General features: G+C 37.0%; 1 long non-coding RNA gene across 12 annotated transcripts in view; it reads right to left on the bottom strand.

Annotated features, from left to right (window-relative positions):
* LOC104912401 overlaps window positions 1-20,503 on the bottom strand; it is a 135,922-nt gene that overhangs the window by 13,675 nt on the left and 101,744 nt on the right. For 7 of the 12 annotated variants that reach the window (XR_004161106.1, XR_004161115.1, XR_004161118.1 and 4 more), the window contains 5 exons: window positions 19,453-19,622; window positions 18,189-18,285; window positions 9,477-9,583; window positions 5,627-5,825; window positions 1,103-1,532 (listed from right to left, as the gene is read on the bottom strand). This is a non-coding gene — a long non-coding RNA (uncharacterized LOC104912401). Of the gene's footprint in view, window positions 1-1,102; window positions 1,533-5,626; window positions 5,826-9,476; window positions 9,584-14,057; window positions 14,467-18,188; window positions 18,286-19,452; window positions 19,623-20,503 lie in introns of those variants that run through there. The other 5 variants (XR_004161107.1, XR_004161110.1, XR_004161114.1 and 2 more) reach the window with 5 other exon arrangements.

The raw sequence follows: 20,503 nt of genomic DNA, 5'->3' as shown, positions 1-20,503 counted from the left end.
CCACAAACTATACTCCCAGAAAGCTGGATGGCTTGGTGATGACCTAGAAGACAAAAAACTCTGGAGACAAACATTATCAATCTTCATTCTGAAAGAGTCTGCTATACACCAGTTGACATTTTGCTTAATGAGCTCTAGTTTCATGTTTTAAAAGCTTAACAGATTTGCAATATGTGAAGTCATGTCAATGACAAAATACACAAGAGGGAAGAGGATACGGAATTCATTTTTAATAAGTGCACTTTTGTACTTCCAGCTCTGGTATGACTGCATCTTAACAAACCAGTTTTGTTTGTTCAAGAAAGGCATCACAGTGACTTAGAGAATAGATGCTGATTTAGAGGGATTTGTTCTGCACTGCCCTCTAGGTATTTCTCTGTTATCCTACTGGGGAGAAGCTCAGTTTCTCTTACTGACTCTCCCAAGTTCTGCATGGGTAAATCTATAAGATTGAACCAAGAACTTGCTGACTGTCAGAAAGGGTTATGGCTTACTTAAGCAACATGATACTTCTAAAGGACAGTACCTCACCACTGAATCAATGGCCAAACTAAATGTACCCTACCGTACTACACAGACACTGGTTAATATGACTAGCAAAATTGCCACTACTGTACCATAATCTCACACCAACACTAGAGTTTGAGGATGCTGTCACTCCCCACCATCTGGTTTGATGGACTACAACACATTGCACTCAGGGAAAATCCAAATAAGTGACAAAAACTACAATATCAGTCCATATTTGTAATGTAAATAAATAAAGTTTTCAAGCAAATACTCCAACTTAAAAAGCTAACTTAGAATCACAGAATCATAGAATGGCCTGGGTTGAAAAGGACCACGATGACCATTGAGTTTCAACCTCCCTGCTATGTGCAGGGTCACCAACCACCAGACCAGGCTGCCCAGAGCCACATCCAGCCTGGCCTTGAATGCCTCCAGGGATGGGGCATCCACAACCTCCTTGGGCAACCTGTTCCAGTGTGTCACCACCCTCTGAGTGAAAAACTTCCTCCCAGTATCTAAGCTAAACCTCCCTGTCTCAGTTTAAAACCATTCCTCCTTGTTTTATCACTATCCACCCTCATAAACAGCCGTTCCCCCTCCTGTTTATACGCTCCCTTCAAGTCTTGGAAGGCTACAATGAGGACTTCCTGGAGCCTTCTCCAAGCAAAATTTTTTTTTGTTAACTGCAAATTAAAGACAAGAATACATGATACACACTGAAAACTAAAGCCATCGTAAACAACAAAACAGATCTCACCCCAAAGTAGGTAGGTCATGTTTCAGGACAACTGATGGGATCTTCCACTGCTCTTAGCAAAATCAATATGGGGATGCAGAAAGAGAAAACGCATGTTTCAACTTCATTTCAGTGCACACTGAAACAATTATAAGTTGAGTGACAGCAAGTGAAAAAGCAGACAGCAGCTTCTCTGTATATTTTCTCAGAGGGCCATTCACAGCACCAGCTTTCTCTTTCTGTTGTTATTATCCCATCATACTACAGCTCAGGGGGCACCCCTAATCTGAAAAAGACAGACAAGAGACAAGGAATAGTGAAAAACAGAAAAGGTTTGTAGGTTTTGTTTTTTTTTCAGATTGACTGATTGAAGTATTCGCTTCTTCACTTTCTGGGAAAAACACACTTTTAAAGAAACTAGAGAAGGAAGGAGAACACAAATGCCTAACCACATTAGATAGCAATGTGTTAATCTATAACAGGCAATGTTACACTGTTAGCTTCAAAGATCACTTAACTACACTGGACTGAAGCCACCTGTAGGAAGAGGTTACTGATTGCTGCAACCTGTACATGGGACATACATATGACACCAAACTGCAATGGTGCAACTGTCCTCTCTGAGACAACCACATTGGACAAAACGATGTACAACTCTGAATTCACAACTTGCAATACCAATGGCACTGAAGATCAAAGTAGATATTCTTCATGTACTGTACAGAAAGAAAGAAAGAGTAGCAAGAGAAATTTCAAAACCTCTTTAACTTAAACTAGTAACTACTGGTAGCAGAAGTTGCTTTTTAACCACTATCAAAGGAAGTCATTTGGAAAGTTCTGCAGCAGAAAGCTCCACAGTTTATATACTTAAGGGTTTAAAAATTGGCATTCTCTGGGTGTGAGCTTGTTTGGCAAAGTCAGTTACGTTCTGAATAATCCTCTGGAAAACAAACAAAAAAACAACCAACCAACCAACCACAGAACTATTCTGTCCCTGTTTTTTTAGATAAAATGTTTAAAATTAAACATCTTCTTTATGTGTGTGGTCAGAGATTTCAGTGTATGAGTTCACAATTTGTACAGGAGCCTTGGCTAAAATTCAGTGCAGAAGCTGGTGAATTTTGAAACCACCAGGTGAGTACCTGTGGCCTGTGCAGTCACATCACAGAAAGGGCTTCCACTTTAAAACAAACCCTATCCTTATATAAATCAGCATTATATAACATAATTGGAGGAAAGCTGCGTATTGTGTGTTTTACTTCAAAGCGAGACTGCTGAATAAGCATTTCCTTTAGGATGAAAGAAGAAAAACAAAGTAACCCTTCAGAGTAGCTGCTCTTTATACTGGATATTCCTGTGAAAACAGTTCAAAGCCATTAAAATGATATATTCACAGTAGTGAAAAGCCCAAGCTCCTCAGAAGACCCAAATCACTGTAAATTTCAGATGAAAATCCTAAACTGGAGTCCAGAGCCACTGGACTCCAGTGATTCCAATGGCAGAAGTGAAAATATGGATTCAAACAGTGGCAAAATTTTGGAAAGCCTAAGCATGTTGTAGTGATTTACACTGTTGCCTATCTGTAGCATACCTTGGCTTTACTTTCACTCATAGGTGCAGTTCTCATTAGAAGAAAGGAAAATGTTCACCCTTTTGAAAAAATGGTGCATTTTTAAGAAACATTTCAAAAGGATTCACTTATTTTCTAGTAAATACAGCTAAGCTTTTGATAACGTTCAAGATTTTTTTTCTATACATGAAGTTCTGATATAATATTGCCTTAATGTATAATCTGCCACATAAAAAGTAGTAATTTAGTTTACAAACACTGAGTTATTTAAAATGTGCTATAAGCTTTCTGTCGTACTATTTTCTATAAGATCTGTTATTATGGGTATGAATAGTTTAAAGTATTCATTAGCAAACAAAAATAGAAAAGAATGCTCTTTATTCAACATTTAAAATTAATTATTCTTCTGCTCTCACGGGCTGCTTGTAAACTCATTTCAATTGATTAGGTCACAAAACAAGAATGAACTTTAAAATACTTAATGAAAGAAAAGTGCATATTCATTTTCTATGAAGAAGACCTGCATACAAAATAACTATCTGGCAAGAGTTATGTTTCTAGTTCAGCAACTGCTTAATACTAAGAAAAATATGACATTTCCATATTCTAACTCTCAATGTTCAGTGAAAAATGTATTGGAACAGATGTTAATAAATACCTTAGCAGTTGCTATTAAAAAGGTGCAGAGCCAACTCTGCTATTTCTATGATGCAATAGGAAAGATGACAGTTTTAAAGTTGAATTGTTACATAATTAGAAGCCTTAATAATTAACAAACTCTGGGACAATACCGAACAAGCAATTTTCAATTTTTGGAGCACCTTCTACCCAGAAACTCAGAATGATTTGCAAATGCAAAACCTCCCTGTGCTTCCAGGAAGAAGGTAAATGCCCCAGGTGCATTTGTGAGCAAGTGCACAGTGTCTGCAGTAGGGAAATGTGTGGCCCAAGGCAAGCCCCAGGGGAGCCTGCAGGGCTGAAGGGCTGCATGCAGGTCACATCAGTGGCTTCCAGCTTGTTTCCACATAATGACTATTTTCTGGCTTCCAAAGTGGTGTCCAGTCACCACTGTGCTCCTGTATGGTTGTTTTTTCATTTTTATAAATGTCACAATCTTGTGCTAATGAGAGTGGTTGCAAAGTAAATGGTGGAGGTTCTACTACAGAGGATGCTGATACCAAGGGAAGCTTTCTGACTGAGTCCAACAGACTCTGAGCAGAAAATGAAGCTGATGCATTGCCCTGTCAATCCAGACAGCAGTACCATGGCAGGTAATTGTTCTGAAGATTTCAGACAGAAGCTAGTCGGAGGAGAGAAGGATCATCTCCTGAGACCTACACATAATAAAGTTCACATACAATATTTCCAGGTCTACTTTTAAGTAAATATAACAAAAATAACACCCTACATTTTCATATAGATTACATCCTTCAAGAACTGAAAAGTATTTTACAAACACAGATTTTGCAACTCCTGTGAAACATGATGTATACAGTGACTAAATCCATTACTGAAACACAGCTGCTTCTAAGATTGGCAACAACAGTTCTTTCACAAATTGTAAAACATTACCATAATTTTATAAATTAGGACAGATTCTGCCGCAGCTTCAGAGGAGCACAATAGGAAATATTCACAGCATCAAGTCTACTACACTCTATTGTTTGTCTAAATTTCACATTAGAACAGAATTTAGAAGCAACTGACTGTACTAAGCTCTAATTCTATTAAAATCAGTCACATTATTTTCTTCGACTTTTTAACTTTCATTATTGCACAGAACATTATAGGTGCTGTATCTATTAAATAATTTCACATGGTCACTGAAACCATTCTCTTTATCAAACTGTTCAGAAGAATTTGGCAAAAAGTAGCAGTTATACCAGAACTCTGTGGAACACGTGTTTCTGAGCTCTGTAGTAATTTATGGATGTTCCTAAAATCTTGAACATTCTAGGTATGGGGAAAAAATGGCAACAACACGTAAAAACATACATCAGTGCAAATAATTACATCTGACACACTGCAGCCTTCCAACTGCAGACCTGTGTAAGGGCTTCCATACTCTCATGTGGACTCCTGCTAACTTCACTTAAATTCCTCCACATAAGTGATGCTTATGTAACACTTTTCATAAAAGGTTCACAATGTCACATAAAAATGGAATATGCTTAATAACTACTGCTTTAACCTACTGAATGAGTGTATAAGAATCTGGCTAGAATTAAAGACAAGGAGCTGGAGCTGGGTGTACATCAAAGGAGTTCTGCACCTTCACAGACATGTTCCATACATGTACGTCAGGCATTTCTTAGCCTGACCACTGTGAAATGTCTTGAATGTTAAACAGATACTTCAAAAGGGCACACCGTAGGAAAAAGATCATTTTCTATCAAAGCAGCACCTTGTTTTTCTTGAATGTCGGATCATATCTTCTGTTTATGCAAACTGTAGCACTTACATTGACATATTTTATTCTTCTATTTCATTTATTTCTGAGTTCTGCTTATGTAATACTCCAAATGCTAAGAAAAAAACAAAAATACCCAGAATGATAAAAACACTCAGCATCTCTCAAAGCTTTCATAAAAAGAGAAGCTAAACCAGAGCTAACCACTGGCTACTTTGTCTGTTGCACTAGTATTCTTCAGCAAATCAATATTTAAAGAGACACCTTTTTTTTTTTTTAATTTTAAATAAACTCCATAAGGAAGCAGAACTGTTTAGTGTATTAGGAGCTATTTGTTTGTACAACTTAAATATTTGCCCTTGATGTTTTCCTAGCCTAATTTTTCTGTCTGCTCACTTACCAGTTGATTTGCTGTGCTGGCCCTGGTGGGCTTTCTGCCCAGCCTAAGCTGGCTGCCAGGCGTGACACGGACATCTGTGGGAGCAGCAGCAACAGGATCTCACCCTGAGCTGTGCTTCCCAGCTCTTGAGGGCAGAAACAACATTCGGCAGATCCCAATGGGAAAATGGGATGAGGCCAGGATCCATGGGAGACAAAGCCTGTATAGGAAGGGCAAATCCACCAGGAGTAAGCGAGATGTGTCTTATGAAAAACAAATGTTACAGGTACTTTTCATACCTCACCAAGCATGAAGGCAAAAAAGCAAGGGCTGGCTTATCAGGGAGATAAGTCTCTGCAGGAAGAGGAGGTGAAGCTGTGACAAATTAGGGATTGTTTCTTGTTGAGAAAAAAGCTAAGATAATGTGTCAGTTATTTTCTCTTGTCAGAGATAGCAAAGAACAAAACCTGCATATAACCCTTTTCTTAACAGTAAGCATTTCCTAAACATTCATAATTCATCTCCATGCACTATCTTGGATTATATTCACGTAGATGATAGAAAAATGAAATACCAATGACTCTCTTCTGCCAAAATATTTTTATTTTAGGATGTTGATTACTGTATCTTTTTTTTTTTTTGGAAGAACTGTCGCCTCAGCTTAGGTCACCTGGATTTGCTTAGTACTGCTGAACATAAAATCTGACACTTAAACTATGCACCCTATCTTTTATTTGTAAGTGACGCCTAGCTCTTCAAAATCACACCTTCCCCAATTCCCCGTGGAAATAACAAGTCCAACTGCAGGAACAATCAAGATCAGTATCTTCCAACCCATCTCGCTATATATACTTGGCCATAACACAATTATTTTGAGTAATGTTTCCAAGCACTTTTTGATAGAAAAAAGAGTGCTCACTACGCAGAGAATCTTAAATAAGGTATTTGCTTAAGGCAACTATACTTGGCTTTTTAATAGGTGCAATTCATACAGTGTCACATCTAGCCTATGTGCTATCACTGATTACAAGCTTTATTAATTGCAGTTCTCCATGTAAACAGGAAAATAATGTCAACTAAAGACACAAGATATTGTTAAAACTGTTAATCTGATGTTCTCTCACAAACTGCCAACCTCACTTCAAATGCCTTTTCAGGAAAGCTAGATTTTCACTGTGAGAAGAATTTAAATGCTTGGAAACTATTTTTCGTTCTAAAAGATGTGCAGTAAAACAGTATATGTAAGTTCTGACTTAATTAAGCACCAAGAGAGAATGTCAGACAGAATAATACATTCTAAGTCTCATCAACAAACTAAATTTCACATTATAGAAATGCAGTTGCACTAATAACTCTGGTTCGTAGAAAAATGTCTTTTGGCTTTTGCACCACAACACTCCCACTTTAAATTTTAATCCCTAGTGAGTTAAGGCAGTTTATGAGTAGTACTGAGGAAATTAGTAGTTTGGAACCCAGGGTTAGACCAGTCATCTAAATAACTCCGCTTTACATAGATTTAGCCTACAATTTTGTATTTACACCTATGCACACTTTTATTTGTTACTGACACAATCACATTAAAGGGAGTGCTAACAAAGAATAAGCTTTGTATTATATCAGCTAAGCAAAGTTTGTAAACAGTTCTATTTGTCATGATCATTTTAGACCTGCAGTATTTGTAACTGTGGATAGCATTATGTGAAAAATTAGCATAAACCCAGCAAACTATGTATTTTACTATATAAAAAAGTACGTTGGTTTTGAAACACTGTTAGAAGTTAAAAATTAAATTCCACTGCATTCCAATGCAGTTTGGACTGCATTTGGCTTGAGCTGCTGTGCTCAAGGTTCATCCTGATGTTGAAGAAGCAGAAGTTTGGAAGTCTAAATACATTAAGACAGAGAAAATACTTATGCAGTCCTTGCAAACCATAACTGCACTGGGCTGGTTATTTCTGGCTACTTGTATTTTTCTTTCTGGAGGCTACACACCTGAACAAGAAGTTTACTTGCAAAAGCAGAAGTATTTACATTGACTGTGTTAGACTGCAATCAATCCACATTATTTAAAATCCTAAACAGTCCTAAATTCACAGCCATTGCAGCCTGTGTAAGGACTACTACTGTTTCATCAGGGACCAAACTAACATTGCGAGGCTGTGCTAATATACCACCTCCACCCACAGGAGACTTCTGTTGGGCCATCAGTGCTGATACACACTGGGAGGGGATGTTATGCACAAAGAGAGATGAGGCTTCACCTTCCCATGGTGTATCAAGTGACAGTGAGAGAACTCCACCTGTTAAGGGACACAGAAGCAAAGGCCTCTGCTGAGCCTGCCCACTCACACAGCTGAAGGCTGCATGCATGCTTCAACTTCTGGAGATGTGATAGCTCCTGACACAGCTGTGTCTGGTTCGTGTTCTGCCTTTTGCCTCCACCCTTAGCCGTCCTTTTGGAGCCTGAACTGGGCTTTCATGTTTCATGTCTACAACTCCTGGCAACCTCAAAGAACTTACTGTTAACAATGCTGCTAATTATTAAGATGCCTTTTACTTTCCAATTAGTGTTTTTCTTTGGATACCAGCAGGTGACCTCTATGTACAATAACAGCTTTGTTACTCTCCAACATTGTCTCAAATTGTAGTATGATTCAAAAAAGACACACAGGTGGTTTTGCCACAACTCTCTTGTCTCCGCTCTGATTGGTTATTGTTATTGGTTATTGTTACTGTCAACGGAAAGAAGGCTTACACATACACTCACTGCACAAGTTAATGAGATTACTGGTCTCATTAGCCATGTCCAAGACCCAGATCAGGTTTACATAACACAAACCTTAGAAAAGAGAGGGGTGAAATCACCAAAAGTTGCTGATACTTGCCAGGGCTGTTGCACCCTCACTTGCATGCTGCAGCATGCAAGTGGAGTCTGCAAGACTAGGCATCCCAGACTGTGCTGGTCCTCAGCATGATGACCTGCAGGGATACTTCAAGCACAGCAAGCTGATGTCAAGTGCAAGGGAGGCAGCTGCTGTAGATATGCGTGCCAACGGAACCGAGCATGGAATCTGGAGTGCCCTGGGGTGACTGGGGCAGTGACACCGATATGGCACACGTCTGCACAACAAACACTCTTCGTGAATTGCAGGCGAGGAGCTCGGGTGGCCAGATACACAGCTCTGCCTGCTTTCAGCTCCCTCTGTACAACCTTTTGTTTTCTCAGGTGACTGAGACTCTCAATAGATTTACTCCAGTGTAAGTCTTTTTACTTGAGACTAAAGCTTTCACTAGTTAAACATTCATTAATGAACTCGAACCATGGCTTCAGGTGGTGGAGAGTAAGCAGATCTTTGCCAGCATTCAATGATGTATTACAGACTTTGTGTCCATTATTCATGATGTTGTTGCTACAGGCTTTAATTTTGCATAAACCAAAGTCACAGGAGAAATGTTATGATGAGCAACTGTGAAGAGTACAGGAAAAGAGTGCCTATCAGTTGGTATTAAAGACACAGTTCAGCATTGCATTTTCTGATTTTGAAGCCTTTTGGGAGTGGAAACAGAAATTTTCTGTGAAGCGTGCCAAGGTAAAACATAAAATTTTGAAGATGGTCTTCAAAGTTAATTTATGTCTTCTGGATAACTCAATTCAAATTCCCCAAATATAAAAAATACACAATCTTTTATCTATAAATAAATGTACTTTACAGTTCCTTTTAGATCCTTTTTAAGAACTACTAAAATTGTATCCTAGCTATCATGTGAGCTATTACTCTGCATCTTCTCTGGTAGGCCAGACCTATTGGGAAAGGAATATGTTATACCATCTATGAAGTTATAAACATGCAGACCACTAGCATCAACTCACCAACAGAGCAAGCAGACTTGAGGCCACTGTCCAAAAAAACTTACCTCTCCCTTTACGAACTTAAAAACCAGGCATATGAAAACACTGACTTTCCTATTTCCCAGCATCTGTAATATACACACAAGACAGTAATTCAACTCTGCCTGTAGGATGAATGACTTCAAAATAAGCTTCAGGCTCAGAACCCATGACATGTAAATTATACTTCATGTGATATATCTTAGTCGTGAAAATGGGTCATGCGTTTAAGGCATTTCTAAACTATATTTATTGATGTAAATATTCTAAATATATTCTCATGTTTATAGAATAATATTTTAATTATTTACCACATTTCATTCTCTATGAACTGTAAAGGAATTGGATTTCTATTAGCCCTCGTAAGGTGAAAAGTCTGAGTACTTCTTTGTAACCTTTCATAATTTTATGTAAAACATGCTCAATTTCATAGGGAACTTCATTCTTGATCCACTACATAGAAAAGTTGATACAGTAGAAAAACCTGATGGGTGAAGATCACGCATAGCACATGTAGAGATTCTGATTTAACAGTATCATGAAATTTTCAAATTTTTACTATCTTGTAGCATTTTAGGACTAATGGGATTTCCTCAAGACTTTTGTGTGCTGAGTATTTGTTCAGCTGATTACGACCGAACCATTCCAGGATCAAATTTAAAGGGAAAAAAAAAGGGAAAAAGAGAGAAAGTAAGAAAGAAAGACCGAGATTCTATGTGTTTAACATATGAATTCAGTTTGCAGGTCAGAATGCATATTCAGACAACCCAGACAACCCAAGGCAATTTGAACTGGCACAACTATCAATATATCCACTAGGTGTCACAAAATAATCATACAGACGAGAAACAATTATATGTACAATGCATCATGTACTACATCAATTAAGTGGTGCTTTGAAATGAAATCTGTTGTGAGCACAAATGCAGGAAAATGTTATGAAACTCATGAATATAGATACTGTCAGAAGTGTATGGGAATATCAGACACGATACTCGAAAGCTGTTGCAAACTGGGGTGTATGTCATGTAACAGATTCACATACAAATGTGTAAATGCCCAATTAAATAAAACCTTCAAGAATCATAAAATCAATATTACCAGTTCTCAGAATCACAACTCTTAGGCTACGTGTTTTTTAATGTTCCAGCTAATGAATTTTGTATTTCTCTATTTTGTCAGATTTTCTAGAAGTATGTGAAATTCCCTCCTGACTACAAGGAAAATGCTGCAAAGAAAACAAGTTCTGAAGAGTTGGGGGATAAGAAGCAAAAAATACTTAATTAATATTGCTATGAAATCACAACAAATGGTGAACACTGGAATTGAGAATAACATAATGATAGATGCTTCTTAGATCCAGACTCCTCTTATGAAAAGGTATGCTATGCAGATTTGGGTAGAAGGATTACCAAACTGAGAAATTAACCTCAACACTGGAGGTATTTAGATGTTTTTAAATATTCCTGGAACATTCTAAATTCATCACGTATGCATCTGCACTCATCCAAAACACTGACAGCATTAAAAGATCAAGTCCAGACTGCTGAAACAAGTAATCCGGTTTTCCAAATGGTTCTGTAATGACAGTAACTTTTTCTCATAGCTGCATAAAATTTTTATGGGCCACATACTCTGCAGTGTGATTTATCACTATCCATGCAGGTACACACTACACTCTATTAAAAATATTGTAATCAACATCATATGCAAGATTACAAAGTAGAATAAGTGAGTTAGGTAAGAGGAGAAAACATGCCCTCGATGTTTTTATCACATGCACAAAAAGGCTATATACACTCTACTGACAAATGGCATTAAAAAAAACTATCTAAGCAATGTTAGTAACTCTTTGCCCTCTTCAGAAATACAGTAAATGAACATTTGCTTTAATGCTACACTATCTGTTCATACGTCATTTTATTTGCTTTGTCATAGTAAGTTGTACAATGTAAACATGTAAATGTAAATGTAATTAAAGCTCACAATACAATTTGAACTTTTTTTATATATTATTTCTTTGTAAGATTTACTTCGTAAATATCAAAGCTGGACAACAGATTTCAAAGTTTTGAAATACTTTCTAATTTCAGGATCATGGGAACAACACTCTTCTTCTATCCCCAATTTCCCCTCCCCTTTTGAGCCAATCAATTAAATACTTGAGTTTACAGGAATACAGGTACAAATTTGAGAGAAAAAATATTGGTTTTTTTTTTGCTTTTAATGCCAGCATAACTTCACCTGTATATTCTAAAGGAATCTGTTAATTGTGAAATAAACTTTCAGAAAAAACAAAAGCTTTTCTCTGAAGTTCTCCCAACACGAAAAGCATTATTTGATTTCAAAGAACCCTCCAAACCATGCAAAACTCGGAGTACCATGAAGACAGTACGATTTTTGTTATTTGATTTCAATGAAGCCATGAGTTCACTTCAGAGAGAGTCATGTAGAAAAAAAAACTGGTCCTACTTACCACAGAATCCAATAAGCATAGAATAATGAAGCTTGGAAGACCTCTGGAAATACCTAATCCTCCTCAAAGCAGATCTAATGAGATCAAGTTGCTAAATTCTATATCCAGTTGAATCTTGGATATCTCTAGGGATGGAGATATCATAGCCAATGTGGACATTTGTTGCAGTGTTTCATCACTCCTTGGTAAAAAGCTTTTCCTTATATCTGACTGGAATTTTTCATTTTCCAGCTTGTGTCTGTTAGCCCTCATTCTATTTCTGTGGCACCTTCAAGAAGAGCCTGGTTCCATCTTTTCCTTACTCTAACATCAAGTAGGTAGCTGCGGATAGAAGTAAGGTTGCTCTTGCCTTTCTTTCTCCAGTTAGGCAGACCCAGCTCTTTCAGTCTCTCCTTGCTCACCACATACTCCAGACTGGGGGCCCTCTACTGGACTTGTGCTAGCAAGGTGGTTGCTACCTTCTACCTTAAAACTGGGCACAGAACTCCAAACAGTGTCTCACAAGTGTTAAAAGGAGAAGCCCCCTTCTCTAGAGCTGCTGCATTTAGTCTTGCCAATGCAACACTGAACGCAAGTTGGTTCTGCTGGAAGAGCATATGGCTACCTCATATTCACTTTGGGTATTAGGACTACCAGATCCGTTTCTACCAAACTGATTCCTACACAGCTGGCCCTCAGCCTCTATCACTATCATCTCACTCATGACACTACTTCTCAAATTAACAATATTAAGAAGGTATTGGTTGTTTTTTTTCTGTTTCTTTTAATTTGAAAGGGCATATATCCTAGAACTCCCTCAGCCTTAACATACGAAAAGCAGAACAGCTTAGAAATGTGACTGTATAGCAAATGTGAATCCTATTACCCTAGCTCTTAATGCTAGAGCAGTAGTTCCACTCTAATCTTACAGAAGCTTTAGTTTATGAAAATATATTAAGTCTCACCAGCAACATACAAGAAACTTACTTTTGGTTAAGATACACTAACAAATCCATGTAGTTCAGAGGTCTAGCACTTGTGTAAATCAGTATTTCACTTAACAATGGAATAATTTAAAATTAAATTAAGAACTATAATTATACTGCACTATGATTTAGTTCTTTATATCTTCTGCCATTGGAAATAAGCTCGAAAGAAGACATCCAAGCCAAACTGTGGTATTCTTGGTAAGTTTATGTTAGATGAGAACGTTTACACTCATAACTACATGATTTTTTTCAGCTTAATTCAATATGAGTAACAAGTTCAACTTGGTTTCTGCTCATTAAAGAGCAGTTGGAAGGAAATGGTTAATCATTGTTTGCCATCTGCTGTAGACAATCCACACTATAAAGAAACATTTTTGCAGCCAATCTAAAACCACAATGCACAAAGAGAGCAAAAGGAAAATACTGTTTTCAGCTATATATTTTTTTCAGTGCATGCTAAAATTGTAAATATTTTGTGGTTAACCCTCTCTCACTCTTTGACAGCACTTTCCTGTGGACAGTGGTCTCTGTGGTACATACCACATCATTTAGCAGTCCCTATGAAGGTACAGCAATAGTGCTGTGGAGAAGCGTTAGTGGTCTGCTCAGTAACAACTTAATCATGGAGAGCTAACCTATGAAACCACAAGGCCATCTTTCAGAAGGTCAGAAGGCCACAGGCCACATGCAGGATGCCACCTGTGAACTTTGCTGTAATCTAGAAAAATATTATCAACATTAGTAGTTTCAGCTTTTTTCTCCCGTTTTTCTTTACATGTAAATAGTAAACCACTTTCGTGCACTCCCCATCAGATTTCCTAGCCCATAGGCCCTTTCTATCATTTCTTTCATTTCTGCAGTTGTCCCAGGAAGGCTCTGAATTCTCTAAATCTCTCCAAGCTGTTTTATCAAAACCAGCTGTAAGTTTTTCTAAACATAAAGATGTATCAAGCCCCAAAAACGCAGATCTTGCCTTCTCAAAGAGAAAGAGAAATGCAAGAGGAAGATTGGTGACTATTCATGCTATTTTCTGGTTCATCTTCCCATCTGGTAGTACTGACAGGGGCTGTGTCGTAATTAGAGAGGGAAGTAAGTTGCTATTTTTGGATTGTTTTTTTAATCCACAATCTTCCTCAAAAAATTCTATTTGTTTTAAAATGAAGAAAAAGATATGTGAATGACGTAGAAAATATTCCACTTAAAAACAGAAAGATTGCTGGGAAAAGGCAGTTCATAAAGTTTTATTAAAATACACATTGCTAATAGGTGGCAAAAATATCAGAAGAAATGCAAAGAGTGAGAAAATCAATACTGCCAAGCCCATTCTTCTATCAAAGATCTAGCACTGGAGGCCGTAATTCAGGTTATTGAAGTCTTCTTTCAAGATTGATTAAAGTTCATTTTAGTAATATCAGCAGGGATGCCTGGCTCCAATGATCTTAATACTGAGAGTGCTAAAGCCTGCAGTCTTCTAGTAGAAAATAAAAGCTTGTTCCTCTAGGCCAGAACTCACAGCATATCCAAAGACCTGTCAGTCAAAATATTTTTCCTTTAAAAAAATCTCATAAAAAGAACACTGAGAAATAATCCCCCCAACTTCCTTCTTTTGCAAGCCATAAACTTTAATCGTCCTCCTCCTCTTTGTAGATCTCCTGAGGTATGTAACTGGGGAGACTTATTCTTACACATTTCTGAAACCTGCAATTAGCTTCTAATTTGGGACAACTTGTACCACCAGAGATCTTAAAAGGGGATCATCCAGTAAGCCTTTGGAGACTTCAGTGTTCATGACTCAGTGCTGTCTAATATGCACTGGGAGGACTTGCAAGAGAGTGCTGTTGGAAGTCCCCCTCTATCAGAGCTTGTAGCAAGAGAAAGAAAGATTTAATGAGAACAGTGCACAGTAGAAATGTACAGTTTTCCAAGAATTCAGAAAAAGATGTTTTCAAATCAGAGTAAAGTAAAATGGAACAGAGAAAAGTTCTTCGGAAATTCAGAGAGTTGGATTCATTTCACAACCGTACAACAGATTTTCAAGATTTTCTTTGTCCTCTTGTACAAGTATTTTCAGAAAAGTAAGTTCAGTTCTCTTGGTTTCTTCGTGTACAATAGTAATTAGTCAGACCTTCAAAGGCAAACTACAACCCTGCTTATTTCCCTGAGCTGATCCATGCTGAATGATTTTAAGTATAACTGTCAAGGTTACATGCCTTAAAATATTCACATCTGTGTTTCACTTCCACACCTGTGAACTATTATGTCCCTACCTTTATGAACTGAGGAGAATAAATTTGTAATGTCCATGAACCAGCTTTGAGAATCTTTGGTGGCAAAGTCACACTGGTATGTATACTGATAGATGGGATCTGTTTCTTGGGGACCCAATCCTACATCTGTCTTTGATAAGAAGGGAACTGTAATTCTACAAACCCCCAAAACATGATCAGGAGACGTCAGTAAGACAGGCTCCTCTAAACTGCAGGGAGTCTGGCTTTTGAGCCAGTCCCAGGAATGAGGAAGGTTCTTTTCATACCTATCTTTACGTGAGTAGCGTCCTTTCTCAGATGTGTCTGTGCTGATTTCAACTGTTCACTGTGCATGTTGTTATTATACTGTATCTTATTACAAAGTGGAGATATTTAGATAAAGATCTGACTTCCTTTTCTAAGCACAGCAATGCTCTTTTACAGCCACACAGTACTCAGTCAATTCAGATTCTGGTTTATAGAGATTAAGACTATATATACAAGGACATCTTAAACCTACCTACAAACTCCTAAAAAGTCTTAAAATTCCCTGCATCTACCCATTAAAGTCTCTAGACTGTTTAAAATTTAACTAAAAGATATGAGGTTGGATGCTTTAGGAATAGTGGATCAATTCTCAAGACCAACATTCTAGCACTTCAAATCACGCTAGGTGCTTAAAAGTAGCATTCTGTCAGATGGAACACAGCTTTTCTTGAATGTGTTTTTCCAGAGCTGTTCAGATACACTTTAATTCACTGCCCATAATGGTGAGACTGGCATAAGTGGTAACCTGAAACACCAGCAAAATTACCTCATTCATCTTTCAGCTGGACCCAGCAGAAGCTGCAAGTCAAAGGCCACATCAACAGGAATTTAATACCAACTGACATTATGCAGCCATGTTTTTCTAGGAAATTCTTACATTTTGTAAGTTTGATTAAAAAGATCCATCAGGAAGACACATCAACAGCTTTCTATCGACATGTAAATAAGTATAGCAGATTATTAATACTAAAATATCATCCCTAAGCCAGCAGGAATCAGGCACAATAAAACAAGGTATGGTCAAGTATACACAATCTTAATCTATGACAAGACGCTATATAGGGCTGTCCTCTTGTAGACATAACTCAAGGCACATCAGAGCTCCATACTCTGTTCTTTTCTTCTGGATAGATCCATGTCTTTGGTTGAGGATTATAAATTTTTACATATGTTTTCCATTAATATTAACAACCATTTTTGTAGCACTCAACTTTTTATCCATACTCTCCATATCACTGCATCAACATTTATTTGATCTATCAGTAATATCATCCCATCAAGATTTAATTGCTATTTTCTATAGTTCAAGCATGTTAACACTTGCTTTCACCTATGGTACAGCTTATCCTTCTCCTTTCAAAATTCTAATGATGTATAAAATAAAGTACCCTTATACAGCATGACTCAGAAACGCATGATATTCCTTTCTTCAACTAATGGTAAAGGAAATGGGTACAAAGCGAAGGCAAAAGAGTTCTCTATTCTCATCTACAGTTTTATGCTGAAATCCTGAGTGTCAAATGAACAGGGCTTTTAGGAAAATGTCAGCAACTGTAAGAGTTACATAAGATAGAGATAGAAAAATATTTTGCAAAGAAAAATGACAGTTAGTCACTTGAGAAGATGATTTATACTTCAGTTTCAGAACGCGAACAGCCAACATGTGACCTGACATTTGCTAAAGAAATCAAATAGACATTCAGCAAGATTACAAAAGCAAAAGCATTAATTGTTCCATACAAGCAGTTCCTCCTCTCTGTACTAGAGAAAGATCTAGAACATTATGCAAAAAAAAAGAAAAAAAAAGAGAGGTCACAGTAACAGGTCTTCCTGTGCATTTTGTTTTAACTTAATTTATGAAAGCTAAGTTATGTTGTTTATGCTGGCCCTTTTGCATTACGTGTCGTATTCTTTATGGACAAGAAAGATTCCCAATTCACATTCCCTGTGTGTTTTAAGTTACTTTGCAAGAGAATTTGGCTGTTAAAGCAGTGCAAAAGGAATGCATAGCTGTTGACATACACATTCCACACCTGACAGAATATGACGAAAAGGACAACAAATGCAAGGATGTCCAAATAAGGAAGATGAGCTGGTTGGTGCGGTGAGCTGGCTTAGATTGTGAGCTCTGTTATATACTTCCTGTATGATTTGAAATGATTACATGAGCCCCTGGGGCTCTACTATATCACTTTTTTAATGGAGATCATAATTCCCTTTCTCACACTGATACTGTAAGGCTTAATCATTAATAGGTTCAATTCAGTGCTGGGCAGATGATCAATACAAATTTTATGCATCACTGAAGAACCATTTAACCTCAGATCTTAAGTGGCATATAGCCTTGTGTCAGCCTCTTAGCAGCCACTGCATAAATATTATATATGCACATTACTGAGAGTATTTGAGGGACATGAGTTGTCAGCAGTACTGATATTGCATTCCTCAAGTTACAAATCTGCAGAACAACAAACTTAAGGGAACATATCCTTTAAATACAGTGCAATACTAGTACTAGCACATTTATTTGTAGTGGTTATACATGAGAAAGAAAAGAGAAGGTGGTATAACTTGTGCACTGAGTGTTCAAGTGCAGTGATTTAAATGAATTCATGAAATGATGATTTTAAAGCCTCAGAAATCGACAGTCTGGAAGGATTTTATTTTGGTGTTGGGAGAAGCAGTGTTTTTACTGACTTCTGCCAAGAACACAGCTCATGAATGTGATCATCTACTAGAAATGCAGCTACAATTCAACACAGTAATGACTTTTAAGATGTATCTTGAAGATACTTATAAAGATATATACTTACTCTGGCAATCAAACAGAAGAAAAAAGTTCTTTTCAGAACATCTTTTCCTAGGACTGTTTTTAAAGCTTACTGCCACAATTTACCTATCATGAAGACCTCTACACCAGCAAGAAATTAATCTGCACTGTGCTTGTCATAGATACCTTGTCATTTTCTTTGCATAGATGACCAATCTTCACTTCTTTCCTCTTCTAACTTCATTAGTTCATCTTGTAACTTGGCTCCCCCTAGGTCATTTCTCTTTTTCAAAAAGGAAAGAAGAAAAAAATTGTAAAACATTTCCGTTATCATTATGAGGGAAGTGAGAAATGGACATACAGACACTAAATGCAGTTCTTCCAAAGAGTTCTGTTTACAAGGAGTTTGCTTCAGTACATGGGCAGTATCCCACTTTAAACTTATTTTGAAAGCCTTGATCAAAGGTAAGTGGGGCATTAACGGTACTTTGCAGGGGGGTGACATTATTCTCAGGAAAACGCCGACTTAAAATTACTGAGACTATTCAATTTAGTTGCTACTAACCTTGAAAGCTTCAAGTAAAAAAGTCTCCTCCACTTTCACAGCTAAACAATTTTAAAGTAGTAACCAGATGAAATTTTTTTTAACCTTTACTCCTGAATATTGGAATTACATGCAGTCCTTTATAATTAGTATGACTAGTGGTAGTAGAAAGGTTAACTGCGCTTTGACTAATCAATCAGGAAAAGATATCAATACATCAGGTCTAAATTATTCATAACATGTAGTAGTCAGCAGCTTAGTCTCTGCAACCAGTAATAATAATAATTTTTTGGATAGTACATGTGTATCATTAATACCTTTACAAATAGATGGTAATCAGACTTCAATATAGACACCATTAATTGCACACAAAAATACATACAGCATGATGAAATAACAATCTTTGTTTTCTTGCACTGTGATCATTTTAGGAACACGACATGACACTAGATAAATTATTCTAGGTCATCCCAAAGAAGCGATGTTCTCTGCCTATTCATCAATCTACTCATTTATTCATTCTCACTCGATTCACTTGTTACTGATTTCTATTTTCTCCAGCTAACTCTGCGTTTTTGATGAAAGGTTACTCTTTTCCACAATGTCCTTAGCATATGTATATACAGAACCCAGCAAATCTCCTTGAAACACTTTCTCCAATAAGAGACACCAATGTTTACCCACTGTTCATTCCAACCCTTTTGTTTTTCTGAAAATATGAACTGTGTTAATGCTATGTTTCTATAAACTATTTGTTTTGTTCTGCGTTATGTACCAACCTAATTTTCTATTTTTTCTCGACCTCTTTCATTATTGCTCTCTCATGCCACAATTTACCCTTATACCATTCCCACACTTTTCTTATGTAAGATTTTTCTCTCTTTTACTGTTGTTTCCATAACTCACCTTAGAACTAAAACAGTCAGGCTTATTTTACTCAAAGCTATAGTCTTAGCAATTCTTTATTTTTCTTTTGTGGTCAGAAATCAGCTCCTCTTCTTCTAGTCATCCAGCGACATAATACTTTGTTCTCTATTTAACTTATTCTGAAATGTGCTAGTTCATCTCGTGCCATTCTGCATAGTTGAAAGAAGAGAAAGGCATGTGTATATTTTTCTTAAAATAGAATACAGGTACTACTATACAAAACGTACATGAAAATAATCCTTAGCTTCAGACAGAAATGTGGCAAATGGGATCCCACCAGCAGAAAACAGTCCAGACACAAGATGGGACAGAAATATTGCTGGTAAAGAAACTCTTCAAACTTGACTGCCTTAATATTGTATGAAGAATATGTGCTGACACAGTACCATATTGAGATTTTATAGACATGTTTTTCAGACTGTTCCATTATTACATAAGGCTACAGTCCTGCAGATGTTTAGACATGAAGAACTTCAGTCATGCCAGTATTTTTATTATTGGGTCTTAAATTCCTTCTCCAGAGAGTTAAGGAGAAACCCCCTCACTCTTAGATTCATAATAGAAGAGCGGCAGTTGTTAGGTATTCCTCTTGTTGAAGCAATGGAATGTACTACAAGAAACATTAAACTTCTGTCTCTTCTCTGATAAAGCATTATGCCTATGCTCCAAATCCTTCAAAGTCTTACTTAAGCATGCAATTCAAATTAAACATGTCTACATTTTGGTTTGAATTGGGATATTACTAAACATCATTTGAAGGTCACTGGGATAAGCCATCCTTTTTAACAGATTTGAGTTTCTGAATTCCCTGCTGTGCACAAACTTAACATTTCCTGGCTTTTTGTTTTTACTTTCTCATTATGTGTTTAAATCCATATTTAAAAAACATCTGGGGCAATTTATCACAAAGATGGACTTCTACTAGTAGCTTATAAAAAGGAAAAAAAAGACTAAGGTGCTGAGGGGAAGGGGTTGTGTACAATCTGAAATACTGTTAATTTGACAACTATGATGTAAAAAACAGATTTTC

Source organism: Meleagris gallopavo, chromosome 1 (assembly GCF_000146605.3).
Source record: "Meleagris gallopavo isolate NT-WF06-2002-E0010 breed Aviagen turkey brand Nicholas breeding stock chromosome 1, Turkey_5.1, whole genome shotgun sequence".
Taxonomy (NCBI): Eukaryota; Metazoa; Chordata; class Aves; order Galliformes; family Phasianidae; genus Meleagris; species Meleagris gallopavo.
The sequence above is the reverse complement of the archived record's forward strand: the minus strand, read 5'-3'. Positions and strand labels throughout refer to the sequence as shown.